The sequence below is a fragment of the Danio aesculapii genome, chromosome 19, assembly GCF_903798145.1.
Source record: "Danio aesculapii chromosome 19, fDanAes4.1, whole genome shotgun sequence".
Classification (NCBI taxonomy): Eukaryota; Metazoa; Chordata; class Actinopteri; order Cypriniformes; family Danionidae; genus Danio; species Danio aesculapii.
Genome location: NC_079453.1, coordinates 17,989,545 through 18,015,205, shown reverse-complemented (window position 1 = coordinate 18,015,205; position 25,661 = coordinate 17,989,545). Strand labels below are relative to the sequence as shown.

The 25,661-nt window shown below is 37.3% G+C and overlaps 2 long non-coding RNA genes across 4 annotated transcripts; one reads left to right on the top strand and one right to left on the bottom strand.

The window, feature by feature from the left end:
• Positions 1-3,206: 3,206 nt before the first annotated feature.
• On the bottom strand, positions 3,207-4,227 carry LOC130247297 (uncharacterized). 2 transcript variants are annotated; one of them, XR_008839522.1, is made up of 3 exons: positions 4,118-4,227; positions 3,821-3,950; positions 3,207-3,275 (listed from the first exon to the last, which is right to left on the bottom strand). It is a non-coding gene; the product is annotated as an uncharacterized LOC130247297 (long non-coding RNA). The 2 variants fall into 2 exon arrangements; XR_008839521.1 differs by lacking the exon at positions 3,207-3,275 and adding an exon at positions 3,408-3,423.
• Positions 4,228-15,994: 11,767 nt separating this feature from the next.
• On the top strand, positions 15,995-18,422 carry LOC130246403 (uncharacterized). Of its 2 annotated transcripts, XR_008839441.1 has the most exons (4): positions 15,995-16,051; positions 16,978-17,030; positions 17,828-17,972; positions 18,081-18,422. It is a non-coding gene; the product is annotated as an uncharacterized LOC130246403 (long non-coding RNA). The 2 variants fall into 2 exon arrangements; XR_008839440.1 differs by lacking the exon at positions 15,995-16,051 and having other exon boundaries at positions 16,577-17,030.
• Positions 18,423-25,661: the final 7,239 nt, after the last annotated feature.

Below are 25,661 nucleotides of genomic sequence, written 5' to 3'. Positions count from 1 at the left end.
TGAACCCCAATGCTTGCTTTCCTCGGATGAAGTGTCAGCCATACTGGATAGTCGGGCAGAGTGGAGTGCAGGACCAAAGGATAAAGTGCATCACTGGCTCATTCAGGACGTACACAACTTGGTCCCGGCAGGTCAGGACACATTACCAATGTTTACACTGGGAGAGCTTCAGAATAAACAGTTAGCAGACCCTGTCTTGGCCAGAGTTCTTTCTTATGTCACCCGTGGCAGAAGGCCATCAAGACGCGAGAGGACAAAAGAGGCGCCAAGCGTTCTGAAGACTCTTAAACAGTGGGAAAAACTAAAGCTCCTCGATGGGATTCTGTACCGTGTGTGTAAAGATCAGCTCACAGGAAAGAAACGATGGCAATATGTTGTTCCTACTTCACTGACTGATCAAGTCTTGACAGGGATACATGACAAAGCTGGCCATCAAGGCCAATCCAGAACACTCTACCTGGCTAGAGAAAGATTCTTCTGGGTCCAAATGGAGCGAGACGTCAGAGAACATGTTAAGTGCTGCAAGCGTTGTGTGGTGAACAAGACGCCTGAGCCAGAAGCGAAGGCACCGCTTGAGAGTGTGAGAACAACTAGGCCTCTGGAGCTAGTGTGTATCGACTTCTGGAGTGCTGAAGATCGCAAGGGTGGCACTGTAGATGTACTAGTAGTCACAGATCATTTCACTAAGATGGCTCATGCCTTTGCATGTAGCAACCAATCTGCCAGACAGGTAGCTTGACAACTGTGGGACAGATATTTTTGCATCTACGGGTTCCCAGAGAGGATCCATGCCGATCAGGGTGCAAACTTTGAAAATGAGTTGATCCAGGAGCTGTTACAGTTTGCAGGCGTCAAGAAGTCGAGGACGACTGCCTATCACCCTATGGGAAATGGTCTTACTGAGCGCTTTAATCGCACACTAGGCAGTATGATAAGAGCATTGCCCCCGAGAGATAAACAAAAATGGCCTCAGATGTTACAGACGCTAACCTTCGCTTATAATTGCACCGCTCATGAATCCACAGGATATACACCATTTTACCTGATGTGTGGAAGGATACCTCGTCTGCCAGTAGATGTTATGTTTCACAGCATTGGAAGAGATGATGACATTACGGACTATGATAGCTATATTGCAAAGATGAGGGATGATCTTAAAGAGGCTCTTAACTTAGCCCAAGCAAATGCGAGAGCGAGTCAGGAACGACAGGCAGAACTCTACAACAAGGGGACAAAAGGCTGTGACATTGAGGAAGGAGATCAAGTGTTGTTGGCTAATAAGGGAGAGAGGGGCCGCAGGAAGTTGGCTGATAAGTGGGAATCTATACCCTATGTGGTGATCTCAAAAGACTCTAGATGTCACACTTTTCGCATCAAAAACACCAATACAGGTAGAGAAAAAGTAGTGCACCGTAATCTCATGCTGAAGGCCAATTTCTTGCCTCTTGAAGTGGAAGTAGGAGAGTCTTGTGACGGTTCACTATCCAGTCAAGAACAATCAGATGGAACCTTAATGGAAAGCTTAACCCAGAATGATCCTGTAGAAACAGAGCGGATCGTTGAGTGGGTGGCTTCCTTACCTGCCGAAGACGATTCAGTGAGAGGAGGATCAGACATAGGAGGATCCAGTAGATTCTGGTGAGCATAGGAGATTAAAAAGCATCCAGCTCCAAGAGAATGAAAATGATAGAACTGGAGTCAATTCTCATACCGTTTCAACAAGTCTGACAGAAGAACTCAGTGTACCCAGAGTTGATGCAGTGCCCTGTCCGAGATCCATCAGTTCTCTGTCCATTTCCAGTGCGCCCCCTAATGTCTCTAAAATCATAACCCAGGTACGAACACGGGCTGGTAGGTTAGTTAGACCTGTGAACAGACTGATTCAAAACATGACACAGAGAGTAAATCACAACGCAGTCGTAGGGGTTACCAAGTCACTTTTATTTTAAGAAGTTAGGACATTCGGCCAAGTCATAGGAATATAGGCAAGCAAAATAACACAGTAGTCAAGTTGAGTAGTGTAAGAGGCACTTCTTTAGCAAGGGAATATCTGGAAGCCTGATCAACTTTCATTTGTTCCTTCTCCCGTGAGGTTCGGGTAACAAGTATGTTGCATGACTAAGTGGTGTAAATTGTCAGAAATTATTTGACTTAATTGCTTCCTTATTGAATTAAAGTGTGGTAGTTCAAGTTTTGTGAAGTTAAGGGGGGAGTATGTGGCCGATTCATTTGAGAGATTTATTTATTTATTTTTATATGCAAGTACTAGTTAACTTCAGCAAAACTTGCATCTAATGTTTTGTTTTATTCACTTCAAGAGTTCCTATGTTTGTTGTAGGTGGGGCTGTAAATAGTGTGACACCGGGTGAATGTTCAAGCTTCCCTCTGTGTGCCTGCGCTCAGTCGCGTGGTGCACGCAGATGGTGAAGCAGAGGTATTTTTCGCTCTCCTCTAATCCTACAATTATTATCCCTTTGCAGTCACAATCATTATATTTTGACACTAAAATGCTGTTAAGGGTTTCTGTTGTAATGTGTATCGTTGTGATGAGTATATTTTACTTTAAATGGTGTGTTTATTGTGATTTTAGAGTTTTCATTTGCACGTGTATTTTTCATGTAGGATTGAGAGAGTTTCCGGTGTTAAACTGTGCCTCACTGTTTTGTTAAGGTATGTTGTTTTGGTTATTGGCTTGTTATTTTAAGGATTCAAATATGTAAATCAGTTTAAATTACAGTAATGGTGTAATTTAATTGTGTCGTGGCAGATTTACAACTAATAATTCAATTAATGCAAACAAAAAGGATTTTATTTTATCAGTGATCAAAAATTAATGCAATTTACAATTAAATACAAGTTAAATGTAAAGCTCATATGTAAACTTTGGAGAAGTTATTTAATGTTATATATTTTATTTATATTATGTAATTTTATTTTTATAGGCATTTAAATGTTTAAAATAGGAAAAAACATTTTTCTCTGTGTGCCTGCGCAGTCGCGTGGTGCACGCAGATGGTGAAGCAGAGGACTGAGAGAGTTTCCGGTGTTAAACTATACTGACTGTGCCTCACTGTTTTGTTAAGGGAATAAATCAGTGTTTCTCCACCTCATCTGTGTGTGTGACCGTGTTTGGGAGGGAAGTCCATTTGAAGTCTGCTACACTCATTCACATTATACACCTAAATACACTTTTAAGCATTCAACAAGTTTCTCACCTACTCTGGAGTGTCCTCAGGGAGTGGGATGACAAAGGATCATTTGCACTGGAGACAATTCTACAGACAAACAAAACAACAGTGAGAAAGGTAATAATGAAATTATTTAATGAACAGCAAATAAATAAATGCAAAGCCTTATATGATTCTTACAGTTGGCCTGGAGAAAAATTATTGAATTCTGTCAGACAGATGACTGTTATTCACCCTGCAAGACAAATTTGAACCTTAATGCAGTTTAATTAATTACAGTACAAAAACTATTTTACAGGAGCAGTTAAAAGAAAAGTGGTTAGACTTTACCTGTTAAATCTCCACATGAGCTAATAACACCTACATGCATATATTTACCATTTTATGTTAGTGTAAAATATTAAGTAAATAACTTTTTTATATACATGCTGATAAGTTTTGCTCTTATTGTTAATGACAGCCTATTAATGTAGGCTGAAATAAATCATTAATACTGGTATAGTAATAAATGCTGGAGACATATCTAAAATAGAATGACACTATATAGCTTTTTGTTAGCTTTTCTAACAAATTCGTGCATTATTATCATTATTAAATTGTTTTATTTATACACCATTCCACTCCAAACTAACCTGAAATGGTCATTTTTAGCTCTGACTGAACACACAGCAGGTGGATGATGGGCAGAGATGCTGGAAAACATGTTGACCAGCTGTCTTCGAGGACCAGTGTAGGGAACCCCTGATAAACTGCGCCAGATTCCTGTAATAACATGACATATTGCTCAAACGCGACTTACTTTTAGCATAACGGCTAATTTTAGCCTAATCAAAGCAACTCCACATCGCTACTGGCAATGTGCATCATTTATTTCAGTTCCTTCGTGTAAAACTCAATAATGTTATTAAACGAATACAAACTGTACTTACACGGTAGGAGTCTTGTGATCATTGTCCAACTTTTCGCCGCGTCCTCATGTTCTCGTGGTGCTGGACAAAACCGGAAGAAAATGAAATTTGAAAACAGCGCCCTAGAATCCCGCGGTCATATCGCGAGATTTGTTAGCGTTAGGTGCAAAAAAATAAATAAAATTGCATTATGGTTTTAGAAACAGTGACTTTACTATCCTTTCACCGCACAGGACACTTTATGAATGTAATTGGTCAGTTGACAAGATGTAAATAAAAGTGATTTCTGTATTTCATAAAGATAAATCTGTTTTTAATGAGTTTAGATGCCTGAAATCTGCCCACGTACCCACTTGGGACACACATATATTAAGTGTATACCCAGATGTAAGTGCAATACTTATTAATATTTCATAATTTCAGCAAGGGTATATGATGGACTATAAATGCACGTGTAAAGGACGTCATTTGTGGACCTAATCAGGAAATGGTATATATTAAACTACATGTACATAAAATCGTAAATACACGCAACCCCAATATAAATAGACATGTTTAAATGTATACAAGCATATATTAATGCATTTTAGGACATGTTGTGCATTGGTGCCGTGCGGTCGCGACGAATTTTGGCTGTGGAAAGCACATCGCTTTCAGACCATCAGTACACAATTGATGGCGTCGCGGAGCGACATCTTTTGGCCGGGGAAAGCACGTCGTCGTCCGACCAATGTTTGCTGGGTAACGGCGCGCCTGCTGGACGTTCGAGCTTACACACACAGTCTCAGATAAGATTTCTGTTATTCCCTCTTTGAGAAATGTCCCAGCAAGCATTTTTTGGTCTAAAAGATGTCTATTAGACGTCTAAACATAGCCTAGACGTCTAGGCTAAATCACGGCTAAATTTGGGCTGTCAGTGAAAATCTAATAGACGTCTAAGCATAGCCCAAGTTTAGACGGCTACATATATATGTCTATTAGACGGTGAAATTTGGTCTAGGCTAAATCACGGCTAAATTTGGGCTGTCATTGAAAATCTAATAGACGTCTAAGCATAGCCCAAGTTTAGACGGCTACATATTTACGTCTATTAGATGGTGAAATTTGGTCTAGGCTAAATCACGGCTAAATTTGGGCTGTCAGTGAAAATCTAATAGACGTCTAACCATAGCCCAAGATTAGACTAGACGTGATTTAGAGGCCTTTTCAACGACTACATATATACGTCTAAAAGCCGGTGAATTTTGGTCTAGGCTAAATAATGGTTAAATTTGTACAAAGTACAGCCCAAGTTAAAGTACAGCCCAAGCATAAACAAGTCATCAAAATTTCAGCTAATGAATGATTATGTTTGTACATTTAATAAACAACAAAAAAACACATATACATATAAACATTTTTGATCAACAGGTTCTCAAAAATGCAATCCATTCAAACTAATTAAACAAAGCTTTTATTAATGAAAGGAACATTAACAATATTAAAAACATTAAACAATACAAAATAAATATATATATAAATGTCAAAGTTATGACAAAACAAATAAGATAAAAACTTTTTTTTTTTCCTGTTGAACACAGAAGATATTTTGAAAAAAGCTGAAAACCTGTAAAAAACATACCATGGAAGTACAGGTTATATATGGTTACAGGTATTCAGTTTTCTTCAAAATATCTTGTTCAACAGAATAAAGAAACTCAAAGGCTGTTATTTTTGCTTTATATGCACTCACAATTATTCTTGTAGCTTAAAAATATTCTGATTGAACAACTGAAAGCATGTGGTCTGTTTTGAGGATGTTTTAGGTATTTATTTGGACTTTAAACAAGTTGGGACCATTGCTGTCTATAGAGAATGAGAGCTCTCAGATTTCACCTGAAGTATCTTAATTTGTACTTCGAAGACAAATCAATGTTTAATACGACATCAATAATTAAACATTTTCATTTCTGGTTAAAAAAACCCTTTAAGTGTACATGAACCCAAAAAGTCCATCCAATCTATATGTGACATTCAGCAGGTTCAAAACTTCTACACCCACATCTGTAGGTCTGTCCCCAGGACCAGCATCCTCAGCCCAAACGATAAAGATCTCCACTGTTGTGTGTGCATTTTGAGATTCAGCCACTTTCAGTCCTGCAGAAAAAGGAGAGAAAATACTGAGATGTGTTCTAAACTCAGTCCTGTGACTGTGAGATTTACAAATACATTTATGAAAGGAGGGTGGGTTGAAACACTTACCACATATGCCTTTAAGTCTTCATTGAGGTAGATGCACAGACTCTTCAAATGAGGTAGGTCTTCAGGACACAATCACGCTTGATGGTTACGCATTAAGACTAGAAGAAAAAAAAAACACCTATTAACATAAAAAAAATAATTAGTCACAGGTTTACAGCTTAAAGCTTTTTACTTATTTACACATTTAAATTCAATTATTTATTCACTTTAACTATTTTAGTATCAATGTGTTATATTCAATGTTTCTTTATGTCAACAGCAGTTATATTGACTGCATTGATTTTTCTTAACTGATTAGATCTGGCTTGTTTTACCGTAAGATAAATGTAATATATTATAAATAAGATATATTATACCATATTCATTTTTAATTAAAAATAAAAAGGCAGTAAGTCTACAATTAATTTTTTATGTCAATTTTGCGAGGTGGGTAAAGCCCATCTAATTCAAAGCTAAATTATGGCTACAAATAGAACATGTCACGAAATTACACCTTAACACTTACTGATAATGCGTGCGTGATGTACGCGCTGCACTGCCAAATACAGTGAATCAGTTGAGGCTATCAGTGGGCTATAAATAGCCGGCCGATGACGAGCTAAATCAAGGCTATACGCTCAGACTATGAAAATAACATATATATTTTTAAAAGCCCAAACACCTTATATGCGATTGACTTTCCTTACTTGAAGGAATATCATACATTTCACAAGGTATTTTGCCAAAAAAAGACAGGTAAGCAAATTTAATTTTTTTGGGCTAGAGATAGGTTACACATAGCCAGACTAGATTGGGTCTATACTTCACCGAGAAACTGAAACTACGTCTATTTCTTGCAGGAACCTTATAATTGTTATTGACCTTTCTTGCATGACGAAGTATCATACGTATCACAAGCTTTATTTAGCAAAAAACAACATGCAACCAAATTTAAGGTTATTCGGTCTAAAATTGGGTTACACGTAGCCGGGTTAGACCTGGTCTACACTTCACCTAGCCGGTGAAATGACGGCTATTGCTTGCTGGGGTCCGTCATGAGCTGTAATAAAGGTTGAGACTCAATGAGGTCCTATTTCGCTGTGTTTCTTGGACATTTTACTGAATCAAAATTAAGAACGGGCAGAGGATAGAGAGCTAGCATAATGTCAGTTAACGTTACAGGCAGCGAGCGCAGAGTCTCTCATGGCTCGTTTCCACTGACCGGTACGGTACGGTACGGTTTGGTTCGGTTTGGTATGGGTCACCTTTATCAGGCTTGCGTTTCCACTAACAAGGGTACCCTTTTGGTGGGCGTGGTGTATGACAGACAGTTTCAGTCGACGTCATTCTCGCTCGAGGAAATGTCTACAATAAAGCTGTACAGGTCGCTCACATATCATATGAAAAGCACTTCTCACAAAACAGATGCTTCATACACATAAATGCTTGTGTATAAATGTTTATTAGAAATTTTTCAATGAACATGAGTTGATTATAACTGCAGATCAATGATAGTGCGAAACAGCCTACTGTAACGTCTGTGATTATATTAAATAACTAAATAAATGAACATATATAGACACATACAGCCCCTTGCAGTCTCCGAAATGTTACCAACTACAGAAGAAATACACACAGCAGACATTTTCGTCCGTATTTAGGTTCAAAACAATACAAATTATAGCCTAGTCAGTGAAAACCTCTCATCTGTGTCTGTAATCTTCCGCAGCACACGTAGCCTCTGTTAGACAGTAATTCCGTCAATCTGAGTTCATAATAGTCCAAAATGTGAAGATAATAAGTTAGTTATACATGGCATTTTGTTCATGTTTGCTGAAAAAATAATGTGCTCCTTTTTTTCCGGCTTCTCCTTTGTTTCTTCACGCTTCACTCTCGCGTTTGTCAGTGTCTGACAGGATCGGGTTTTAAAAGCACATCAATAATCAAGCGCAGGTAATTATCATCAGCTCAAGAAGTTTGTTATTTCAGATATAATGTTAGAGACGCGCGCGAACGCTAGCAAGAAAGCGAAACCGCTCGCGCCTCAGACTGCCTCGTAAAAAACTACGGGGCACAGGGTAAATCTGCTCTTCTTCTTGGCTTTGTGGCTGTTTATCAAGACGACGACAAGGTTTGTTTGAGCCCAGGTCGACCATGGCTCGTTATTATATGTATACATCATTCCGCTGTAATGTCTCGGCTCGTCGGCTGTGTATTTCAAACATGGCGGGTTTTTTGTTTTCATTCTGGCTTGTTGCGTAAGCGAATGACGTATCTCTGTAAACCAATAGCGTTCAGCTGCGCGTTTAGCTCCGCCTTTTGGTACCCTTTCTCGTCTTTGGTACCCTTTCGAAAGGGTGCCGAAAAAGTGGTACGGTACGGTTCGGTTCGGTACGCTTTTTGACAGTGAAAACGGCTATAAAAGCGTACCAAACCAAACCGAACCGTACCGTACCACTCAGTGGAAACGGGCCATCAGTGAATCACTTAACTATAACATGACATATGTTGATTAAGTCACCTATTTTAACTGTTTAAATAACTCTCAAATACTCTAAGATCACCGAGAACACAAATTAAATTAGACAGATTTATCCAGTATAGGTAGATAAAACAAAGAAAAGTTTTACTCTTATCAATTATTTAACTTTAAATAAACCAGAATAAGCTAAATATAATGTGGTAATTAAACAATCACCAATATAGAACAAACACACACGGAAAGAGAAAAACGCACCGAATAGTATACGGCTAAATGGTAATATAAATGTTTATGGTAATAGTTTATTTTTTATAGTAATACAATATAATGTAACTAATAGTTTAATCAAGTAATATAACAAACAGATAATAACAAATAACATAACAAACATTTATATCAATAGTTACTAATACCTTTGTACAAATTTAAAGATAATATATATATATATATATATATATATATATATATATATATATATATATATATATATATATATATATATATATATATATATATATATGATCTTGTCATCTCCTCTCCATACATCAATGAGGAGCTTAATTATTCAGCTTTCAGATGACATACAGGTCTGTTTCAGATGATTGCCCCTGATGTCTGGTTTTGTGGTCCGGGGTCACATATTTAACATTTATTTATTTTGATTCATAGTCTCATAAATGTTTAACGTTACAAACTTCTGGTTAGCACAAACCCTCAAATATTTAAACTGCCTTTTGCTGATATCTTCATTACATAATAGATCAATATTCGATCTGGCTTTAAAAAAGGTGACTTAATCAACAGATGTCATGTTATAGTTTAACACCGTTCAGTGATTCACTGAGAGACTCTGCGCTCGCTGCCTGTAACGTTAACTGACATTATGCTAGCTCTCTATCCTCGGCCCGTTCTTAATTTTGATTCAGTAAAATGTCCAAGAAACACAGCGAAATAGGACCTCATTGAGTCTCAACCTTTATTACAGCTCATGACGGACATTTCTCAAAGAGGGAATAACAGAAATCTTATCTGAGACGGTGTGTGTAAGCTCGAACGTCCAGCAGGCGCGCCGTTATGATCGATGACTTTCGCTTGTTTATTAATGCCTGTGGAAGCGGTGACGTAATTTTGACAGTGAAGTCTCGCTGTTTGATTCGTACTCGTAATCAGGACTTCGTGTCTGTGGTGAAACTGTAATTCGTGTTTGTAAAGTACACCCATCGTAAATGTATCAGTCATAAACAAACAGAAAAACAAAATGTCGTATCTGTGTCTGTTCTAATCGCAGATTTTGAAATTGTAGCCTCGTAAAATTACGAGTACGCTCCGTTTTCCTTTACGATTTTATAATTACGGATGCGTGAATTTTATTTACGCACGAAATATTAATGACAGTGATTTTATTCCATAGGTTGCGGCTGGAAGGGCCTCAGCTGCATACATGCTGGATAAGTTGGCGGTTCATTCTGTTGTGACGACCCCAGTTTAATAATGGGACTAAGCCGAAAAGAAAATGAATGAATGAATGATAAAATATTTGCTCCTTATGGGCTTTCTAATGTTAGGCTAATTATTGCAAATAGCAACAATTATCGGTGAGTATTGTAGCACTTTAAAAAAAAAAAGTAGGCAATAATAATTTAAATACAATACCAGTCATAGTTATGAAGATGAACAACAACTAACCTAATATTCTTTCTTCAGATGAAATAACTCATTATTGTAGCCTATACCTTCACACTCTGACTATTTTTAATCCAAGTAGTCTTCTATTTTTGTACAACCGAGAGATGACAATTTGGAGGAGCCAGAGTCAGAAGTCTTTTGTCAGAAGATTAAGAAACTGTTCTAACAAAAAAGGATGTAATGCCATTTGACAGAGAAGACTGAATGCACGAATTAAGAAATTTCATTAATCAAAATAATTATTTGTTTTTTATTTATGGGTCATTCCTATTATTCAGTGCCATTTCAAGGTAGTAACTGTCACTTTTTTTTTTTTTTTTTACATTTACCAGGATTTTTATAATTTCAGTTGAAGGAGTACATATTGAACTATAAGAAAAATAAACTGGTCCAGTTCAGGATATTACAGTTTAACATTTTTTACTGAATTTTCACATGTAACACAGGCCAAATGTCCCCCTCTTACAGAACATTCTCGTACCTTTTTAAAGATAATTAAAATAAATAGTTACTGTAATATTTACATTTTCTAAGGACTAAAATGTCCCTCACTTTACACTGCAATAGTATTTTTTTTAAAGCTATTACTAAACAAGAGTTATCTAAAAAAGGCTTGTTATGATTTATGGCACATTGTAAATTTAATGTATTTCATTTAGTATAAAAAGAGATTGCAATGCAGACTTAATTTTGTCAGTTCTTTGGATACAAGTAACCAGAAAATTATTTATGTTGATTTTATTTAATTAATATGAAAAAACTACATTATTAACAGGGTGGAGAGAGGAGTAACAGGGTGACCATTACAATAAGAACTAGGGCAACTTGTTTGCCTCACTCTCATTCGATTATCAATAAAAAAATTATGGTTACTAAATTATCAAAAGAAGAAACAGCAATATTTTTCAATGTCTAATACATCACATCAATTGTCCAAAAAGCCAAATTAAATACAAGGAACATTTTAAATTTCATACAGATAGTACAGCACAAATGGTAAAATACTGAAAATTGCAAATAAAACTATTATTTTAAATTTAATCTTTTATTTTGGTTTGCACCATGACATGCCTTGTATCATCTCTGCTTTTCTGCAGCAGACAAGAGTGCCATTCCCTGAGAAAATCATGCACATGGTTTAAACTGATCTTTAAACCATGTTTAAACCATGAGCAAAACGGTAACAGTGTGGACAGTAACAGCAGTGACATTTTTTGCAAAACTCAGGCATTACTACCTATATGATGAATGACGAGCTAGCACATGATGGCCTGAAGATTCGAAACATGTTTATTAACTGTATTTCTCAAAATGACAAAAAAAAGGAAATAAAATGTTTCCCTTATATAAAAATGGGTAACAGGGTGGACATGTTATGCTTTACCACAAAAGAAAACTACTCTGAAATGTTGAAAATAAAAAGATAAAAGACTGAGACTAACTCTGCTTCTTGTAGACAATTTCTGTCCATAATTGTGAGAATTCCTGAGAATCATATGACTCGAAGAGCAATCAGTGGGCAGTTTTATGCGGATTACAATTAAAGTAACAAGGGCGACATTCATTTCAGGGACACATTTATTTAAAGATTTTATTAAAATATTTTAATTTATAAAAAATATTGCATTTGGTGATAAGAATATGACAATACAGAATCAATAAAAAGTATAGTATTTATTAGATTTTTCAAAATTATATTTGTAACTGAACATGAGCATACATGACCTGGGACATGGCAATTCAGCTACTTGCACTGAAATTAGAGTCATTATTTTAAATTTAATTTAATTTTGAGCACTTATCATCGTGTCCTATTGTGGAAATGGGATAATCTTATCAGACAAACTTTAAGAAATTTTTTCAATTGCATTTTTAAATATTCTGTACCATATAATGCCTAAGGGACACAAATGGCACCGAATAGTAGGTATGATCTTTATACATTCATTACTTGTTTATTTCTGTAAACTAATTTCTGTAAAGTAAAAACTGGAAGGACCCCATACAAATCATGCGACTGAAGCTCCCTGTGAAGCCCATGTGCAATTGTTAAGCTTTATCTCAGAGTTTATTTACATTTTTAACTTTCATAAAATAGTTATAAAATAGTCCACTATAAAATAGTTAAGTTTTGTTGTCCAACAACTCTGAAAAGTCATAGAGAAAAAATATATTATTTATGGTTTCATAAAAAAAAAACACTATATGAAGATAAATATCCATTCAAAGCAGATAAATAGCTCTCACGCTATTATTGTATCAAGATTTTTTTCTTTGCTTTTTTTAGCAATGTCACACATATAGGTATAGTTTTGGCTGTATTTTGGCAATATTTTTATGGTACAGTTCAGTAAAACATTCAAAACAAAACAAAAAAAAAAGAAATTTAGTGAGCCATTTTTTTTTTCAAACTACATAAATATAAAATTTTTTATTTAAAAATTGTCAACTGCATATCAAAATGTTTACTTTTATGGCACATATTTTCTTTCCTGGTGAAAATTGCCATCCATAGATTTGTTTGTATTTGGTGTGTTCTTACATGCAGATATTACCTTTTGTTTACTCCGATACATCTGTACCATTTACACATACCATCTTAACCAAAGGTATTTACATATCATATGCACATAACCAGTCATTCTGTATAAATAATATACAATAAAAAAAACATACATTTGTGCTACTGAAACACATTTTGCACAAAATCTATCCTGTTAATTTATCTATTTATAGTTATACTTATTTTGATGTGACTTGCTTGTTTTGTGGCTTTGTAGATGAAGTAGCTCCACAATTGTTTTTTTAATGCGGTGTCACTAACAGATTTTGGGTTGAATTAAGATGTTAAATGTGCAAATGTTACACGTTTGTCCTTAAAATTGTGTTTTTCTTTAGAAAACGTAATTTGAGCAAAACTGGCTTATGAAAAATGAAGTGCTTTTTTTAATGCATTGTGACAACCTTTTTAAGGATACACTTTAATCGCTTTTTCGCCTTTTTATATTATGTTCAAAGCTTGAATTATGCAAACCCATTAATGCAATCCCAAATTTTTTGTTGTTTGTTTTCTTTCTTTGTTGTTTTTTTCCCCTGTATTTTCTTATTACACATTTAAGAGATATAACTCTCTCTGTTCCTGTTTTGGCATGACAACACATTTTTAAAAGGGAGAGAAATGCAGACAAAAAGGCTTTAAGTGCTAGACATCGTGCTTGATTTTGCAGGACATTTTTGTACATATACATGTGAGGAATTAATGAAATATTTAAACAACAATGAACAAAGTTAGAAACCTATGTAGGCTATTGTACACAAATGTTAATAGGGATAGATATAAAGGTAATAGCTTATAAGGTATTAATACAATATATAATACTGAACGACTGAATTTTGGCATAATGTAATAAAAGTGTAATTTGAACGGACTAAGAGGTATCAAAATCGGGGAGGAGGGGTCGTGATAAAAGGTTTTTCATTAGTTAAGGGTATTTTTTTCCGGTAGGGGCGTGGCTAAAGGTTTTTCATTGGTCAAAGGTTTTCTTTCAGGTCAAATGCCTTGGCCAGTTAGATTAACATATTAAATAAGCTGCTCGTTTAGCTTAAAAGGTGGATCATTTTACTTTATGCTACTGGTGTTTAGAATAAAAAAATAATTAACAGTTCTCAACAAGTTCACAACAAGTTTCATTAAAGTAATGGGTAAATCAGCAGTCTAATGGATAGAAATGCTTTACTGTTATTAGGCAAATTATGTTTTTGTTCTTTTTACTGACTATTTATAAATGCACTACTTACAAAGTGTTTTATTCAGTACAAATTAATTTTTTGCATGGTAAATATATATTGTTCAAATATCACAGATTTATAATGAAGATAATAACTTAGTATCTTTATGTTAAGTGATATTAATCAATTAAGAACACAGACACAATGTATTGATCTGAGCGGGGATCGAACTCGGGTTTACGGTGTGGTTAGCAGTAGTTCTAACTACATGAGCTAAGTCAGCAACTGGTGGCCCAAGAGCAGAGGAGAAACAAAGTTAGTCCACAACGTATGAATTCCAAAAAAAAAAATAAAATAAAATACAGCCTTTACTGAAGAGAACTTTACAAAAAGGAGAGACAATATATCTCTACAGCCAGGGTTGAAAAAGTACAACAAACATAGGAAAGCCGAGCTTCCTAAAATACAAAATAAAATAGACACGAGGGTCTCAGAACAAACAAACAGGAATATAGCAAACAAAAAGACTTGAGAATAGCTTAACTGCACTCTGGACGAGGCAGCAAGAGATAGAGTTCAGGACTGAACACAGAGCAGGATATGAAGCGGTCTTATATAGAGCTAAGAACAGGTGGTGGTGATTAGGCTGATTACAGGGGAGTTTAGAGGCACAAGAGTCACTACCGCCATCTAATGTGGAGGAGAATAGGGCAATATCTGCGCCCCCTGGTGGGTTGGAGGACGTGATAAAGTGCAGAGATATTACACACGAGCTGCACAGTGGCACAGTGGGTAGCACGTTCGCCTCACAGCAAGAAGGTTTCTAGTTCGAGCCTAGGCTGGATCAGTTGGCTGTGTGGAGTTTGCATGTTCTCCCCGTATTCGCGTGGGTTAGTATTCCACTGGGTGCTCCGGTTTCCCCTACAAGTATATGTGTGTGAATGAGTGAATGAATGTGTATGTTTACCAGTAATGGATTTACGGTTTATTCCGCTGTGGCGACCCCAGGTTAATAAAGGGACTAAGCTTAAAAGAAAAGAAAATGAATGAATAATATTATGAATATGAATGAATAATATAATAGTCTTGAACTGCGGGCCTTGATGGCGAAACAAATTGCGCAATTCAGATTCTGTTTGCAGTTCAGCTGAAGGGGACACATTTGACTCCACTGAATTAGATATGGATCTTATTATAGTCGGCGAAGCAAGAACATTTCGCAAAATGTTAATTATGTCTGTAACGTAACGCTATCACTGTTCATCATGGTCATTCAAATGGAGAAACGTGGCAAAATAGCTTACTTCGTCTTATTTTCTGAATGGCAGCTGGCAAACCAACAATGTGCATTCCTGCCACCTTCTGGACTGAAGTGTGGACCCAAAATAACCCATTAAGGATTGCGACACGATACAGAAAATCATATTAGACAACAATGTATTTATTCTAATAATAAATAATATTATATACTTCATATGTGACCGTGTATTGATTAAACCTACTGCTTTCATTTATTTGAGGATTTTTAATAAACATTTTGCTGGGGCAGTCATGTCATGTTTTCAATAATCAAAAGACCTAATACCTCAATTAATCACATTATTTATATTTTATAAGCTTGAAGATAGGATAGATTGCACTACAACACAGCTAATTAAAATTACCTGATACAGGCTTATAATTATAAATAATGATATATTTCGTTTTGGCTGTGACTTTTACACTAAAATATTACTGTTATACTGAAATACCTTCCGTTTAAAGTGAAAAATTCATGCGCACTTACATATGAAATCACTTGCATATATGTATATACACAAGTCATTAAATATATATGGGTGTGTTTGCATAGATGCAGTTTATATGTATGTGCGCGTGTGTGTGGGTGTGTTTGCATAGATGCAGTTTATATGTATGTGCGCGTGTGTGTGGGTGTGTTTGCATGGATGGAGTATATATGTATGTGCGCGTGTGTCGGTGTGTTTGCATGGATGGAGTATATATGTATGTGCGCGTGTGTGTGGGTGTATGCGAGCGTCAAGTTTATATGTATATACACAAGTTTCATATATGTTGTTTTGAACATCTAAAAGTATAGGTGTATATGCGAGTAATTTATAGGTGTATATGCACGTGTTTATGTGTGTGTTGATAAGCAAAGTTTGATTTAAATCCTACACGGCGCCTCATAAACAAGCATGCTTACACACAGCATTTATATTGTATATATATATATATATATATATATATATATATATATATATATATATATATATATATATATATATATATAAATAGGCAGATCTCTATCTAATAGAGTACCTTTGGGATGTGGTGGAACGGGAGATTCGCGTCATGGATCGGCTGCGTTTGATTAGGGTTGGAGCAAAACTGCAGAGCTGCGGCCCTCTAAGAATTGACTTTGACACTTATGTAGTAAGGTGTACCTAATAAAGTGGCCGGTGTGTGTACATGTATAAGAAAAAAAACCTATTTATATTAATTATTGCGTTATGACAATTTACTGACAGGTTCCAGTTATTTCAGCAGAAATCTGTGATTAGGAGTTTGACTCTTTTGCAAGTTTTTGAGCATGAGAATTAAGCACACTGATGAACGTCAGTGCACAGTTGACCATATAAAATGGACCTTATTTGCCAACCAAATTTGCAAATGTGATGCACCTTAAGAACTCACATAAAAGACTAATCCTGCAGCTAAAAGTGCACATTTTCATAGTTTTCTTTTCTCTTTATCTGTTTAGGGTACCCCTGAAGATGACCACTTCCAGTTATCTTTTCTCCATTGCTAAACTGGGTAAATACATGAGTTTTGTTGTTATTTGGTCCGGCATACATGTGCAAATTTAAAATTTCTGTTTTAAGGTTGGAGCGAGCATCATTTGGTATATGGAGGAGTAGGTAACTTAACCATTCTTGGTGTGAAATTCCATAGCATTTTTTTCCTCTGTTGAAGTCAGTGGGGACGATCAAGTTTTTGATTTGCTTTGTCTATTAAGTTCTCATTTGTGGTCAGCAGAAAAAAAATAGATAAATCAACAACTTGAGGCTGAGTAAATGATGAATACACCCAAAAATCGGTGAAACACCCATACACTCATTCAGCAGGCGAATCCATCATGTCCTGGAGCTGGGTCAGTTGGCATTGCTGTGTGAAGTTTGCATGTCCCTCACAGTCCAAACGCATGCAGTATAGGTAAATTTAATAAACTAAATTGGCCGTAGTGTGTGGGTGTTTCACTGATTTTTGGGTGTATTCATCATTTACTCACCCTCAAGTTGTTGATTGATTTTTATTGATTTTTATTTCTGTTGACTCCAATTATAAATTTAAAGGACAAAGCAAATCAAAAACTTGATAGGCCCCACTGACTTCATCATAAGACAAAAATGCTATGGAATTTCACTTTGGACCAAGAATGGCTACCTATATTGTTCAAAATATCATGTTTTGTGTTTTGAGAGTTAGAACAAGGGGAGGGTGAATTAATGTTGACAGAATTTCCATTTTTGTGTAAAATATCCCTTTAATAAATCCACTGTACTGTTTGCATGGCATGGATTTAAGTGCTGTTTTTCTTTATTTATTTTTAGATTGCTCAGGACGGGTATTTTATACCCACACACCAAAGAAACTTTTTTAAGTTTGGGGAGATGCATGGGGACTGCGGACCCTCTCGTATTGCAAAAAAAGGGAAGAGAGCCTTGGATCTACCAGTTCAAGCAAACATTTCATCTGGTGAGACAATCCTGCATAACAGCTCTGTTTTATTCCCAATTTGTTCACCTTTGATATAAGGGGCTTGTTTTGACATTAATTATTGTGTATTTTCTGTTTGATATAAAGACAGCCTTGGAGATCCCGCTTTGGAGATGGTGCTTTAACAACTCAGCCAGCTATCATTTCTCCACTGCCATACAAATTGTGCAGCAAGATGGTTCGGCCCTCATACCAGGAGGAAAAACAAGAATTTGTTGATTTGCGACTTCTAGGTGCATTATTTATGACAATAAATGTTGGACATTATTTAATTCATGTGTGTATAGTTGTATTTCGTTCAGTACTTAAAAGAGGAGGAGCAACAGAGACAGAACCCTCTTGTCCTGCTGCTTGGGGATGAACTAAACTGCTCTCAGACGATTGTTATTGTGGTAGGAGTGCCACTAAATTCATGGATTTAAATAAAGCTTTGCCAATGTAATAAAAGCGGTGTATTTTTTTATTTACATATAAAGATGACTACTACTATAATAATAATAATAATAATTTATTATTATATAGTGGTTAAGCCACTTTTTGGCAAAATAACCCAACAAATTAGTTATTTTTATAACCCAAATTGTTGGGTTAACCTTATCAACCCAATGGATTGGGTTAAAATAACCCAACAGAAGGTCGGTGCCAAATTGACCCATCTATGGGTTGCCTGTTGGGTTATTATTAACCCAACTGTTTTAAGTGAGTATGAATCCTTGTGTCACATGTAATTTGAACTCAGTATTTAGCATTTGTTGTAACATCTCCGACCTCTGTGGTTCCCCCCGATCTCCACCAGAGGTCACCGTCACCGGACTACTAAATCCAGCTTCACTACATATCCCAGCATTCCTCCCGTCTGATTACCCTAGCACCTGAAACCTATCCCAATGACTATTTATACTCCATATCCGCCGTTACTCATTGCGAAGTCTTGTTTTGCCCTGCATACAATTCCGAGCGTTTCTCTATTTCTGACCTGATTCTGTGTTTTGACCCTGGACTGTTTCCCCGTTTATGTGATTGTTGATGCCGCCTGCCTTCTGTGACCCTCTGCTCAGTTTAATGGAACACTCTCTCTGTTGTCTCTCTCTGTTGTCTCACTCTCTCTGTCTCGACTGATCGCCTACCCATGGACTTTGAGTTAAGTTTCTCCTTCGCCATTCTCGTTTGTTGTTATCTGACCCTGCCTGTACGATCATCCTACTGTGATTTAATAAAGCTACAAATGGATCCTCAATCTGCCGACGCATCATTACAGAAGACTTCGCCAAACATTGATCCAGCAGCTGTTTATCAACTTTCGTCTGAGGTATCTTCACAAGCTAACATATTAGCAACGCATCAACAACAGCTGGCCCGACTCACCTCGCTCACGGAAGAATTGGTAAAAGTCATTCAAAACAAAAACATATTTCAAAACCGGCGTCAGCACCAGGAAATCCTTTATGGCAGGCCCGCGTCTAGCATACCCGGAGAAGTTTGACAGCACGGCGGAAAAATGTAAAGGCTTCCTTCTCCAGTGCTCTCTGTTTATCGCGCAGCAGCCTTCACTTTACACAACGGAGAACGGTCAAATCCCCTTTATCTGCTCACTGCTCACAGGAAAGGCTCTAGAATGGGCTACAGCTGTCTGAGATATAAATCGTCCAGTGTTTCCAAGTTATAAAAGTTTCACGAACCGACTCAAAGAAGTGTTTGACATTCCTGAAACGGGAGAGGAAGCGGGTGAGCAAATTCTAAAATTACGTCAAGGAAAATCTACGGCTGTCGAATTTTCCATTAAATTTCGCACTTTAGCAGCCCAGTCAAAATGGCCCGATGCACCTCTCAAACTGCATTTTCGCAGAGCGCTGAATTCTGAACTGCAAACAGAGCTCGCCTGTAGAGATGAAAGCAAGACACTGGAGGAACTCATTAATCTCACCATACGGCTTGACAATCTCATGCGCTCACGCAAATCAAATTTTAAGGAAAATGCATTTCTCTACCAACCCTCAGAAACATTAGAGCCAGAGGCTATGCAAATTGGCCATACTCGCCTCACTCCAGCTGAAGGACAACGCAGACTTCATAACAATTTATGCCTTTATTGTGGAGAAACTGGTCATATGAAGTCAAATTGTCCGGTTAAACCCCAAGCTCCGCCCACTTCAACGGTAAGCACTTATTTCCAGTTCCCAAAGAAAGTTTGCTTGCCTGTGCAAATATCTTTTTTTAACCATGTCATTAACACGGCAGCATTTATTGATTCGGGTTCAGCTGGTAACTTCATTGACCTGGCGTTTGCAAAAAAACACATTATTCCCCTCATGCCTTGTGTATCTGTGTTGACAGTGGACGGCAGACCATTAGGTAATGGTCAAGTTCAAGCCATAACTGAAGAAATGACACTTTCCACTGGAGCTTTACACACTGAAAAAATTCATCTGTTTGCCATACAAACCCCTGATAATCCCATTATTCTCGGACTCCCATGGCTCCAGAAACATGAACCAACAATTTCCTGGTCAAATGCTCAAGTCATTCAGTGGTCAGATACATGTTTCAAAACTTGCATCAAACTACCAAAACCCCATAAAATTCAAGCAGCATCAGTTGATTTAACCCTTTCTGACAGTCCCATTATCCCTTCTGAATACTCAGACCTCCTCGAAGCATTTAGCAAAACCAGAGCCTCCCAACTTCCTCCTCATCGGTCATGTGATTGTGCTATTGAATAAATTCCAGGAACTGTTCCACCAAAGGGTCGAGTTTTTCCTCTCTCACAACCTGAGACAGAAGCTATGAAGTCTTACATAGAAGAGGAATTATCAAAAGGCTTTATCGTTCCATCAACCTCCCCAGCCTCTGCAGGTTTCGTTTTTGTGAAGAAAAAAGATGGTTCACTTCGACCCTGCATCGATTATTGAGGTCTGACTGTGAAATTTCCATATCCACTTCTTCTTGTACCCTCAGCTTTGGAACAGCTTTGTTCCGCTAAGGTATTTACTAAATTGGATTTTCGCAGTGCTTATAACCTCATTCGTATTCGTAAAGAAGACAATTGGAAAATTGCCTTTTCCACGACCACTGGTCACTATGCGTACAGAGTAATGCCCTTTGGATTAGCCAACAGTCCTTCTATATTCCAAGCATTCATCAATGATGTTTTCCGTGACATGCTCGGAAGATGGGTCATAGTTTATATGGACGATATCTTGGTCTATTCTAATTCCCTGGAGTCACATGTCAAACATGTCAGGTCAGTGCTCCAACGTCTAATTACACATCAGCTATATGCCAAAGCTGAAAAATGTGAGTTTCATCAAACAACCATCGCATTTCTTGGATATGTAATTGGCGCTGATGGAGTCACCATGGATGATCACAAAGTTCAGGCAGTCTGCAAATGGCCTAAGCCTACTACTATTAAAGAAATGCAGAGGTTTCTAGGGTTTGCCAACTTCTATCGAAGGTTTATCCGAAACTTCAGCACAATCGCAGCTCCACTTACCTCCTTGACGAAGGGGACTAGACGACACATTATCTGGACACAGGAAGCGGAAAGTGCATTCTCCCACCTCAAACAAAGATTCTCTTTAGCACCTATCCTGCGACATCCAGACCCTGAACGTGAGTTTATTGTAGAAGTTGACGCATCCAACACTGGTATTGGGGCAGTTCTCTCTCAACGTCAAGGCAATCCAGCTAAATTATACCCCTGCGCCTTTTTTTTCCAGGAAACTTAACTCAGCTGAACAAAATTATGATGTGGGCAACCGTGAATTACTTGTAATGAAGGCAGCTTTTGAGGAGTGGCGACACTGGCTAGAGGGAGCCAAACTCCCCTTTACTGTACTCACAGACCACCGAAATCTAGAATATCTGCGCTCAGCTAAATGACTAAATCATCGCCAGGCTCGTTGGGCTCTGTTCTTTACACGCTTTAACTTCGTTGTTACTTACCAGCCTGGATCGAAGAACACAAAAGCTGATGCCTTATCTCGCCAGTTTGAAACTGAATTACAGCCCATTCCCTCTGAACCCATTCGTCACCCAACCATCATTGTAGCACTCATACAGTGGGACATCCAAACTGAAATTCGGGAAGGACTACTTACTGATCGCACTCCCATTGAGTGTCCCCTGGACAAACTCTATGTACCAACCAACTTGCGTGACAGAGTTCTTCTACTTACCCACAACCTTCCCAGCACCGGCCATCCTGGTATCAACGCCACGCTCGAAATAATTTCTAACAAATACTGGTGGCCCTCTCTACGCTCCGACGTAATCAAGTATGTAAAGAATTGTGAGGTCTGCAATGTTTCAAAAGCCTCAAAACAATTACCAGCCGGTCTGCTGCAACCACTACCCATCCCACAGAGACCTTGGTCTCACATCGCGATTGATTTCATTACTGACTTGCCCATCTCCAGGGAAAACACTACCATCCTTACAGTAACTGATCGTTTTTTCCAAAGGATGTCGACTCATACCATTACCTAAGCTACCCACAGCTCTTGAAACCGCTGAAGTACTCTGTCACTATGTTTTCAGATTTTATGGCATACCTGATGACATTGTTTCTGACCGTGGACCCCAGTTCACTTCTCGTTTATGGTCTGAATTCTTTAAAGCCCTCAATGTAAATGTAAGCTTAACATCTGGATACCACCCTGAGTCCAACGGACAAACTGAGAGATTGAACCAAGAAATTAATCGTTTCCTCAGATCATACTGTCATAGAAATCAGCATGAATGGAGCAACTTCTTGTTTTGGGCCGAATATGCACAGAATTCCCTTAGAAAGCAATCCACTGGACTCACACCTTTCCAATGCATTCTAGGATTTCAACCACCTCACTTTCCCTGGTCTGGGGAACCGACCAGTCTACCTGCAGTCAATGATTGGCTTCGAAGTGAAACAACATGGAATGAAGCACATATTCATCTACAACGTGCCATTAGAAGACAAAAGGAGCAGGCTGACAAGCATCGTCGACCACATCCTAATTATCAACCAGGTTCCTGGGTATGGCTTTCCACCAGAGATCTTCGTCTAAGGCTACCCTGTTCCAAGCTCAGTCCTAGGTACATAGGTCCTTTCAAAATCATTAGACAAATTACACCAGTTTCTTATCGCCTAGATTTACCTGCTCAATATCGTATCTCACCCACTTTCCATGTTTCTCTGCTCAAGGCCGCTGGTGCCCCGAGAGGGGAGGATGACCTAGACAAGGATCGGTTACAGAGACCCCCCCCCCTCATCATCGATGGAGAAGAAGCATATCAGGTTCAGGAGATCCTGGACTCACAACGTCAGGGTGGTACTCCAGTATTTAATTGACTGGATGGGTTACGGTCCAGAGGAGAGATCTTGGGTAAATGCGAAAGACATTCTTGACCCTTCTCTCACCATCGACTTCCACAGATCCCATCCCAACAAACCAGCTCCATGCTCCCGTGGGAGACCCCGACGTCCCGTGACCGCTCACGTCAGGAGCCGTTCGCAGGGGGTAACATCTCCGACCTCTGTGGTTCCCCCTGATCGCCACCAGAGGTCACCGTCACCGGACTACTAAATCCAGCTTCACTACATATCCCAGCATTCCTCCCGTCTGATTACCCTAGCACCTGAAACTTATCCAAATGACTATTTATACTCCATCTCCGCCGTTACTCATTGCGAAGTTTTGTTTTGCCCTGCATACAATTCCGAGCGTTTCTCTATTTCTGACCTGATTCTGTGTTTTGACCCTGGACTGTTTCTCCGTTTATGTGATTGTTGATGCCGCCTGCCTTCTGTGACCCTCTGCTCAGTTTAATGGAACACTCTCTCTCTGTTGTATGTCGCCTGTCTCGACTGATCGCCTGCCCACAGACTTTGAGTTAAGTTTCTCCTTCGCCATTCTCGTTTGTTATCTGACCCTGCCTGTACGATCATCCTACTGTGATTTAATAAAGCTGCAAATGGATCCTCAATCTGCCGACGCATCATTACATTTGTAATGAACAAACTATACAATTTTCTCCACTCAAACTCATATAACTTTTTAGTTTTACCAGTCTACCTGGAGACAACAACAACAAAATATCACAACTCCATTAAAGTTCTTCCATAAACCTATTAAGAAATTAAGTTTAATATTTATTAGGAAATAAAAAAAAATCATACTTTAATAATGATATTAATAATGTTAATGATGATGGTGACGATTATTATTAAGTAGGATATTTTTTATTTTATTGAAAAGTCTACTTTTACAATTTGACTATTATTATTATATAGATTCGTATATTATATAGATTTATTACACACCAATTGATATATTTCAAGTGTTTATTTAATATATGAATTATATTGAAATGGTGAAATTAATCAACTTTGATGACATTCAAATTTATTTAAATGTTTTATTTGTAGATAGCTTGATGTTCAATGAAAATGACATATAAAATTCATAACCATTGAAATATGTTAGGTTACCACATATGGTGACTGATTATAATATTTAATAAAGGGATAAAGGTTATTTGTCAGTCCATCATCTTCCTCTTTTATAAAGCAATATTGACCAGACTCACTTATTCTTAGATACAGTTGATCTGAATTTTAGGTCACTGAATCCGATGAGTAAAAACAGATAGTTCACCCCAAAATGAAAACTCTGTCATCATTTACTCATCCATGATTTGTTCCAAAGCAATATGAGTTTCTTCTGTTTAACACAAAATATATATATTTTGAAGGATGTTGTAAACCCTGACATCCCTAGCAAAATCCCCACTCTCCCCCACTGTATTTATTAAATTTTTTTGTAAAAGGATGATCTATGCCTGACTCCAATTTCAATGTGATTTTTAAAAATCTTTATATTTTTGCTTTTCAAGTTTTATTAAGACGGTCGAACTTTACCCTATTGATAACAAATTTCTAACTTGTGACATTTATGTCTAGAAAAACTTAGCAAAAAAAAAAAAAAAAACACCAGAGGGAATATCAGTGTCATTTAATTGTTACTTATACCAGTTGCTGACATGTAAACATTACTGCAAATTGTAGGGCGCAAGATTTCTGTAATGTCTAATCACTAATTTTGACCCTGTTGTTTCTTAAAGACATCAAACATGCATCCTTAGAGAAAAAGAGAAATAAGAATTCTGTAGGCATATATATTTTCTGTCAGAGTCAATGACCTTTATAAAGATTTCAGAAAATCAGATCATATGGAGGAGCGTCATGAGTCATTTTATTAAACATTATTATCATTAATATGAATATAAGAAGAGACTATGGCAATTAGTTTCAGATTCAGTGACTACAGCATTTGTAAATAAATATCTGGTCAATATGCTTTAGATGCATAAGATATGAGATGAGTTATTTTATTAAACATTTATCAAACAAACTGGCATTTCAATAGCTGAGTTTCAGATTCCAGACACAGTTTAGATAAAAATATATATTAATCTGGTCAAAATGTTATACAAATAGAAAGAAGATTGCCTGACTTAACTTTAAACATTGTAATCTGGCATATGCAGTAGACTATTTAGATGGCTATGAATGTTACCTCAGATTCCGTGAAGCCGATCTACAGTGTCATATGTCAGTAGTTTGAATCTGGAACGCATAAACTATTTCATAACGAAACCTACAAACTACGAGTCTATCAGGATTCTTTA